Below are 9,998 nucleotides of genomic sequence, written 5' to 3'. Positions count from 1 at the left end.
ATTTCTATTCTGAAGGGGAATTGGCATGGTGCAGATTAAGGAGGACCCTGCCATAGATTAGAATTGTCACCTCAAGGACTTGTTCTAGCGTCTGGCTCTGTGACAAGTATCCCCAGCCTGCCAGTGACACAGCATTTGTGTATCCCTTGTTGCCCTAAACCGGAGCTCCTTCTTGTACCATATGTATACAGACTGATACTTTGCAGATGGAAATTCCTCCCCGAGACAGAGACAGATCATCTGCCCCCTCCCATATGGCTTAGGAAGGGCAAAGAAAGAGCCAGAGGAAGCAAGCTTAGAAAATGAGAGCAAGGGAATCAGGAGAGAATCATTCAAAGAAAGAACTGGGAAGCAGGTTTTAGAAATAAGAGGTTGTTGTCAGAGACCCAAGGAAGACATACCAGGGAGCTTCCTGGGAGCTCATGTGGCCTGAACCTTTATACTGGACCTGCTGTCTGGGAGAAACAGCTGTGCCTTCAGGGGTGAGAGGCTGAAGGAAAAATCTGGCTGCCAGCTGCGGGGATGGAGTGAAGATGTGGGGTGGGTGGGGGCTCGAGAGAGAAAGCAAACTGGGATTAAGGAGAATGTTCAGCACATCAGGCAATGCTGGGCTCTGCAAAGAGCTGGGACCATCTCTGTATTTGGTGCCTGAATGTTCTCACTTTAATAAGGCAGTTCTTCCACCTGGATTGGAATAGGGTAAGTGCCCACCTTTTCCTTCTTTCCTGCCACCCCCAAGGAGATGGCACAAGGATATCCTGCTTTGGGGCATAAATTCTAACACATTTGATTCTTTAAAGATCAGTGTCATCACCCAAAAGTTATGCCTGGTGTGTTCATGGTCTGCATTTACGCTCTCTGAATTTGCCTTTCAAAGCCCGGCTTTTTTCCAGAATCCTGCTCTGGCAGGAGATCAAGGGAGGACCTCATGCTCTCCAGCAAATGATAAAATTCCACAGCGAAGCTTTCCCAGCATCACTCAGAAAGAACCCAGAATTAGCCATCTGGTTCTGACAACCAGACACATGGCCCCCACAGGCTGTGCACCTTGACTGAGCAACACCCCTGTCCTCAGCCGGCAGAAGACTCTCTTGGCCTGGTGTGGACACACAACACACCCCAAGCTCTTCTCTTGGCACAGCTTGCTGGGAGCCCCCTCTGCTCTCCCAGAGCCACAGCCCTGCCCCTCGCCCCGGTGACGGTGCTGTGGTTTGCTTATTTTGACATATTCGTTCCTAACACACTGAAGATGAAAGGCAGGAAATGTGCAGTTCCAGTTCCCACAGCAAGAGTGGTCGGACCGCATTGCATCACATTTACAGAAAGGTCATGGGATCCTGAAGGCAAACACAGCGTAGGCTGACCTCAGGCCCAGGGGCTGGCCTGGCACAGTGCATGCTGGGCGCTGCCCGCCCCTGGATGGAATCCCTCCTCACCGCGGACTGACCACAGCCTGGCTCACTCCCACCACTGCCTGTGACTAAAGCCATCTCCTCACAAGGTCACTCCTCTTGGGGCTCCCCACTGTCCCAGAGAGAGCCCACTTCCTCCCAGACCACTCCCAGTCCTGGCAGTGTGACCACTGCTGAGTGATGAATATGGAACTCTCCCTGCCTTTCCACTTCCCTTTGAGCAGGAGTGCCTCCAGATCTTTGGGGCAGAGATTAGAAACCCCCAGCATTCTAAAAAGTGGCAGAACGTGACCCACCAAGACCCAAAGGCAAAAAAAAAGCTGAGGCCTTGCTGTTTTCCCTCAGTGACCATCAGCCCTTCCTGCAGTCCCCAGCCAGCTTGATGATTCTGCTCTAAAACACGCCATCTTTTCCGTAAGATATAACTAGGCATCACTTCCACCCACACTCAGGATGTTAAGACATTTGAAGAATAATTTGTTCTAGACCCGAAAAAAAACCTTGCAGGAAGAATTCCACTTCCCTGCCTCCAGGTGTGTGCCATGTGGCTGGGTTATGGGGGCAGTGGGGGCTGTAACTGGCTTTGTATGCGGCCATTTCCTGACTTTTGTGCAGTTAAACCAAGCCCTCGGTCATTAGGTGGCAGGAATACCATTGTGCATTTCATTTCCTTGGGGATGATTTTTTAAAGTGGCTCTAATGCACCTGATCACATTCAGATGTGTTCCCAGGGAAGCAGGCGATTTGAGAGTGCAGTAAAGCCAGCTCACGTGTGCCCAGATCCAGCTCAGTCCCTTGTTCAACAGAAGCCGCTAAAGACAGGTACTCAGAGACGATAATGTCGTTTTGTGCCTTTGTCTGGGGCAGCTCGTTAACGTAGAGACACCTCAGTGCTAACAGGACAACCCCTTCCTGTGTGTTCCAGGGAAACCTAATTGACTACAAAATCTTTTTTTTTTTTTTAATGTCACCACTGCCAGATACAAATCTAATTAGCAGCAGAGTTAACTCATGAATCCCAGGAACATGGAAATACCACATTCTACAGGTAATCAGATCTATGGAAGGATGACACATCTGGATGTCGTCAGGAAGGTGGGATTCTGAGGACAACATGGGGCTGGATGCTCTCAGAGCCCACATGTTCTGCTGATTTCAGAGCCCCGCTCTGTGGGCGAATTACAAGGACTCCGAGGATTAACAATCAGAGGCCAGCTTCTGTCTGCTCAAGGCCTCTGGGTCTAGGAACATCATCGCTTTATTCTGAGGCCAGAGATATTCAAACGATGTCACTCAGGTCTTATTTCCAGTAGAGCCCCTTGGTCCCTCCACAAGTCCGTCTCCACAAATCTGGATGGATTTAAGAAACCCTTTCTTTCTTGTTATGTGATCCTTCTCTCAGAGACTCAGGAATCCGGCATTCTGACTCTCCTGAGAGTAGAAGCAAACAAGTAATTTGAAGGCACAGAGGGAGCTCTGGCCCTCCCTGACCTCTCTTTAAATAATTAACGTTGCCAGGCAGGTGCTAAAAGACTAGATAGAGAGAAAAATGCCACCGCAAAAGGGCAAGCGCAAAAAGAAATACTTGCCAGGCTTTTGAATGATAATGGGGTTGTGGTGGTTATTCACCATTGCAATGTGGATTGTCATGCTGGAAGACACTTCAGGCTCTGGAAACCTTGCTTTAGCCATAAAAGCCCCATCTAGAAGTAACCATGTAGCTAGAACAGAGGGGCTGGAATCAAACTGATCAGAGCCATGCAGGAGGCGTGTATGGGGGCTTCTCAGGACATTGTTTCATCCTGATTGGTGGCCTTATTGTTTCAGAGATCCTCACTTGCCCACATAACAGGTTACTCCTCAACCTACTCATCTGATTGGTGGGAAAAGCCCCGCAGCAGCTGTCAGGGTAGGAGGGCAGGGCTGGTGCAAGATTTGGAGGCTTTTATCCCTTCTATTTGAAGTGTGATATGCTTGGTTCATCTAAGTGTAGTGGGTCTCCTCTGGCCTCAGACAGGTGGAAAGCATTTGGAGAGAAGTAGGGTGGAAGTCTCTGGAACCAAAGCCCAGGGGCCTGGGAAATCAGCTGGAAGCTCTCAGATGTAGGCAGCAGAAATGAAGAAGAGCTTTTTTCAGCAAGCACCAGCCATCACAATTACCTTAGGTATTTACTTTACCCTTCTGCAAGTCTCAGAATATTTCAAGGCCCTCTTTACTCTCTCTGATGGAATCTACGGCTCAACATTCTTTATAGCCACAGGCTTTCATGGACTTCACATTATTATTGGATCAACATTTCTCATTACCTGCCTTTTGAGAGGAAACGGAGTGTATTGAATGGCTATGGGGTGGCTCAGATTTACAGCGAGGGGTGCAGAGTGAGCTTGGAAAATAGCAGGGCTGTGCCACAGGCAGGCTCATGGGCAGAACCACACCAGAAGCCAGGGCCCTGGAGAGCTCTGGGACACCTGCTGTGGGTTGCTGGACATCGCAGTCCCCTGCAGATAGTGCTGGTGCTAGACCTGGCCACCTGTGGAACAGCTGCCTCCACAGGGTCCTCAGCCTCTGCAGCCCCCTGCTGTGGTGCTCCCTCATGGTTCCTGCCACTCTCAGCTCTGGCATCTCACTTAAGTCTGGGTGTCCCTAGTTGACCCAGCTCAACCACATGCCTGTGACCCAAGGCAAGGTGGTAAACATCCACCATACCCAAATTCAAACGCGGATCCCACACTCTCCAGGAGGAAAGCTAGTTTTCTTTATCACCAGTGGACCATAATTTAGACTAAATGAGACAACAGCCTGACCCTCAGAGGCTGTCCTTTCCTGCCCCTACCGCCCAGGTTTTTTTTTTAGATGGAGCCTTGCTCTGTCAGCAGGCTGGAGTGCAGAGGTGCGATCTTGGCTCATTACAACCTCCGCCTCCCAAGTTGAAGGAATTCTGCCCCAGCCTCCCAAGTAGTTGGGATTACAGGCACACGCCACCATGCCCAGCTAATTTTGCATTTTTAGTAGAGACAAGGTTTCAATATGTTGGCCAGGATGGTCTCAATCTCTTGACCTCGTGATCTGCCCACCTCAGCCTCCCAAAGTGCCGGGGTTACAGTCGTTAGACACTACGCCCGGCCTCTGCCCTGCTCTTTTGGTCCAAGCCCCATATTCTGCTTGGTGGATATCCAGGCCCTTCCCTTTACTTCTCTTTCTTCCTCAGGCTGTTGTCATTTCTTCATCTCTCCTTAGGGCCTCCATAGTGGGGGAAGGGGCACGAGGCAAAGTCCAGTGCCATTGTTCTCCAGGCAGTTTACAGCGAGGCAGCTGCAGCTAGTGGCCAACTGATGGGCACAGCAAGGGTAACAACTGCTTAGAAAATGCCGAGCACCTGCCTCAGACCTCAGTTCCCACCTGTGAAACAAAGCAGCAGCCTGGGTCTGCGGCTCACACGGAGGAAGAGGAGGGTCTCCTCTAGCAAGGAGGTCACCCTTCAGATGCGGGACAGAGTGGCAGCAGCCAGGCACAGTCCCACCCCAGACAAGGTAGGAAGAACATGGAGTGGGCTACAGAACACTGGGAGATTTTTGAAAAATTATAACAAGACTTCTTTGTTTATCTTCTCCCCGGCTTCCGCAGCCGGTCTGAGTTGGGATAAATTCAGCACAGGAGGAAAAGGCAGCATTTCCTCCCCCTCTCCTCCCATTTTAGGTGAGAGGAGGAGGTGGCATGGGGGATAGAGAAAGATCTGGCAAGCTCGCCAGCTGGCACGGCGGCAGGGCTGATCACACTGAGCTTGCTCTGCGCCTCCACAGAGCGGGGCCCAGAGCAGAAAAGCGGAGGTACCCTCTATCTTTGCTCCCCTTCCCCCAGCGCCTTAGAAGTTAAGTTGGTCTCAGGCATAGAGGGGGTAGGTAGCCCCTTATGCAGTATGATACAAGGGTCCGAACACCTGCATGGCCCAGCAGATACCCACCAATCAGGCTCGCAGCACGCAGCTTCTGGGGGGAGCCATGTTTTTAAGAGCACAGCATTTGCTTTCCTAAAGACCCATTTAAGATGCAAACCTGTAGCCTGGGAATAGCAATAAATGACCAGCTGAATCCCCTCACAGAGTTACTGAAGGTTGGCTCCCGGGGCAGTTCTCAAGATGGGAGCTGGAGATATTTTGATGCAAGCGAGGACTTGTGCGGGTGGGTGCCCTGGGTGTAGGGATCTCATGAAGGGCTTAGATAAGAAGGGGCACCAGGAAGATGGGAATGAATAAGGAACGAGGTTGGAGACAGGCAGTGTGAGCACGAGGCGTCTTCATCCCTTAGGCTTACACTTATAGAGCCTCTTCTCTCCCTAGCATGGGGAAGAAGCTGGAAGGCTTTGAATCCTGCTTTCCAAAACCCAAAGACCTTTCACAGGTGCCTGGGTTTGAACAAAGTGCCTGGTCTCCTCCCCATCCTTGCGTTGGTGGTGGAGAAGGTGGTGTGATGACAGAGGCCAGTGCACAAAGGGACTCCCCTAGGAGCTGGCTCTAGGGACAGACTTAAGCAGCATTTTATTTTTCGTGTCGATTTCATGCATGGTTTGTTTTAAAATTTGGTTCAAGGCATTGTAGCTATGGAGACTCAGTTATTACTGAGCCGTCACTGGGTGGGGGAGGGGGAAGGCCTGCGGGGCTGCTGTTGCTCTTTTGAGTAGGTCCAGCCTGGTGCCCAGAGGCTGGCATCACAGGGAGTCCTTGGCCATTGGACAGAAAAAAGACTGAAAAAAGGACCATGGAGGTAGGTGACAGAGGTGCATTGCTATGCTATTTTGATAAATATTACAAATATTACATTGTATTTTGTATTAGTCTGTTTGGGCTGCCATAAAATACTACAGGCTGGATGGCTTACACAACAGATGTTTCTTTTCTCACAGTTTTGGAGGCTGGAAGTCTAAGATCAGAGTGCCAACGGGGTTGGTTTCTGGTGAGGGCTCTCTTCCTTGCTTGCAGACGGCCACCTTCTCACTGTGTCCTCACATGACCTTTTCTCTGTATACACATGGAGAGAGAGGGGGAGATCTCTGGTGTCTCTTCCTCATTTTATAAGAATATCAGTCCTATTGGATTAGGGCCCTTGTTTAACCTTAATTCTTTAAAGGCCTTGTCTCCAAGTACAGTGACACTGAAGATTAGAGCTTTAACACATGAACATGGGGTGTTATCATTTAGTCCTGTATACACACATATGCATATATGTTAACAGTCTTCTGGTGTTGGAATATGAGTGCATTTTTTTCTTTGTGTTCTGTGATCTCCAGATTTCTGCATTAAGAATGTCTTGCTCCTGTACTTAGAGGAAGAAAGCAACAGGTAATAGTTTCTAAAGAAAAGGAACACATTTTCAGTTCAAAATGACATGTACAGCAGGATTATTTCTAGAATCACATCTGTAACTTGCGTGCCCGTCTATGGACTCACTCGCCTACCCATCTGTCTGTCCATTCGTCCATCCATCCACTCATCCATCCAGTTGTCAGTTCTTCCTTCCTCCCATCCTTTTTTCCATCTGTATACTTGCACGGAGAGATACATGGAATGATGGTGAACAGATGTTTGTGATGGTTGTTTCTGCACTGTGGAGTTTTAATTGATTTTGTATTCTTTGTACTTGCCTCTTTGGATGGAATTTGAAATAAGGAGGTACATAATTTCTTTCCTCCATAGACGACATTGAACTTTGTATTTATTTGCTTACACACATCTGAATCACTTGATTCTGGAACAGCAGTTGGTCTAACACAGCATCTCTGCTCTATAGGGTGGGTCCCAGTCACCAAGCCTAAGTGAGCACTGCTAGCTGGCAAGCCTGAGTGCAACTCTAACCCCACAGCCCTGGTCATGCTGAGGCTGCCAAGCTCAGCGTGTAAAGTGGAGGTGTAGCTCAGCGGGGGAGAAGAGAGGGAGTTTGCTGGCTACACCTGGGCTCCATTTAAACCCACAGCCGGGCATCTCGAGCCTTTGATGTAAGCTGTGCAATTGGCTGGCGGGTCTGTAGCTGGCTAGGGCCCTGAAATTTACAACTCCAGGGTGACTGCTGAGTGCCCTCAGGGCCTTCCTGCCCAGCTGCAATTATCATCTCTGTTCCAGTCTCCCCTGACTCCCAATATCCTGAAACTGGGGCAGGAGCTCCCATGGAAAGATCTCCAAGGGCCCCTGGGCTTGGAGGTCTCCAAGATCAAGGATGTGGCTGTTGAACAGTTTTAGCTCCAGCAGGATAGGCAGTCTTCTGTGTTCATGGATTTGCAGAGCATTTTCTGAGTGTTGGAGAGCAGGGGAGCAGCAGGCAACTTTCTCACCTGGGGTGGGAGTGAGAGTGACATCTCAGCTTAGGAAAACAGGCTAACATTCGTTATCTAGGAGAGGCGAAGATATGCAGGCACTGTGACCTCACAACCCTGCTCCTAGACACACGCTTTGCATCTGGAGATGTATAAGGATGATCATGAGAGTGTTTTTTCTAATAGCCCCATACTAGAAGCAACCCAATGCCCATCAGCAGTTATAGCATAGATGACCTACATAAATTGAGCTATATTTGTACAATGGAATGCTATCCCTCTGTAAAGATGAACTAATTACAGCTAGGGCAACAACATGGACATAACCCACAAACATAAAGTCCAGTGAACAAAGAAAATCGAAAAGGCATATATACAGCATTATATTGTTCGTGTGAAGTTCAGGAACAAGAAAACCATATTTTTTAGGGATGCATACAAAAGTAAAAATATGGAAAAATTTTTAAAACTCGGGATAGGGATATCCCAGGGAGAAGGAAAGGAGTCCGAATCGGCCAGGCTTTCTTTCCCAGGTGGACAGGGACTTCTGGGGTGCCCGGCAGTGTTTTTCTTCTTGAGTGGTGGTGCAAGGATGTTTGCTTTGTAAATTATTCATTAAACTCTTTAGTTACATGTCTTTCTTTGGATATGTTATATCCACAATGAGAACATGAAAAAGAAAAAAGCAAACTCCTGTCTCCATGTCTAGAAACAGCTGCTGCTTTTACCCCTGGGCTCCCTTCCTTCTGGGACCTTGAGCAGCATTTGTCCAAGTCTGTGACCAGGGTCATAAGTCGGTGTGCTCTTACTTCCAAGTTCTATGATAAGCTCAGCCTCGTACTTGGAACTCCTGCGTCCCAAGTGTGGAAGTGGGAGGGGCGGGAATATGATGCCCCAAGAAGACAAAACATCAGGATTATCACTGAAAATGCCGCACCAGGCTGTAGAAACTTCCGATGTGGTGGCGGTTCAGACAATGAGTCCAGTGAAGGGACTTTCCGCGGGTCCTGAGGATGGTCTGGGGGAGACAGAAGCTGGGAGTGGGAAGGGTGTGATGAAGGTTCCCACGAAGGACCAGTGGAAGCCAAGTATTGCTGGATCTGCAGGAGGGTTTGGAGAAGCAGGAGAATGTTTGCCCCATCCCAGTTATTGCTAGTTGGGGTCCACCAATCAATCAACTATCAGTTCAGTGGTGCCCCCAGATATGTTATATCCAACAGTCAATAGGAGAATCTTGAACAAAGAAGATGTGCAAAAACCTTCAGAGAAAAATAGAAAGTGAATAACAGAATTAAAAAATAGATGCCATTGTTCTCATTGCCAGACTCCACTGGAAAACAATTCTCAGTTGCTCCAGGATACAAAGTCTCCGGGGTTTGCTGTGGGAAACAGTTTGGTAGTTCCTTACAAGGTGAAGCATAGAATTACCTTACAATTCAGCAATTCTACTTCTGGTTATATATCCAAGAGAATTGAAAGTAGGGACTCGAACAGATACTTGTGCACCATGATTGCAGTAGCATTATTCACCATAGCCGGAGGCGGAAACAACCCAGTGCCCATCCGCAGATGAATGAATAAACAAAATGTGGCATGTCTATATGGTACAATATGATTCAGCCTTAAAAAGAATGAAGTTTTGAGACGTGCTGCAATATGGATGCACCTCGAACACATGCCAAGGGAAATAAGCCAGTTGCCAAGGGACAATATTATAGAATTATTCTATTTCTATTAGATACTTAGAATAGGCAAATTCACAGTGACTGAGAATAGAACAGTGGTTAGTGGGGGCTAGGAAAGGAAGGGCATAGTTATAGTGTGTGTGTGTTGTTTGTTTGAGACAGGGTCTCACTCTGTTCCCGGTCTGGAGTGCTGTGGTACAATCTCAGCTCACTGCTGTCTTTACCTCCCAGGCTAGGGTGATTCTCCCATCTCAGCCTTCCGAATAGCTGGGACTTCGGGCATGAACCACTATGCCTGGCTAATGTTTGTAGAGACTGGGTTTTGCCAAGCTTTCCAGGCTAGTCTTGAACTCCTCAGCTCAAGTGGTGATCTTTCTGCCTGAGCCTCCCAAAGTGCTGGGTCTACAGGTATGAGCTATCATGCCCCCTAAGAGTTACTGTTTTTTCTTTCTTTCTTTCTTTCTTTTTTTTTTTTTTTTTTTTTTTTTTTTGAGACAAAGTCTTGCTCTGTCACTCAGCCTGGAGTGCAATGGCATGATCTCAGCTCACTGCAACCTCTGCCCCCCACCCCCGGGTTCAAGCAATTCTCCTGCCTCAG

The sequence above is a fragment of the Saimiri boliviensis genome, chromosome 5 (genome assembly GCF_048565385.1).
Source record: "Saimiri boliviensis isolate mSaiBol1 chromosome 5, mSaiBol1.pri, whole genome shotgun sequence".
Taxonomy (NCBI): Eukaryota; Metazoa; Chordata; class Mammalia; order Primates; family Cebidae; genus Saimiri; species Saimiri boliviensis.
This window is presented reverse-complemented; position numbering follows the sequence as displayed.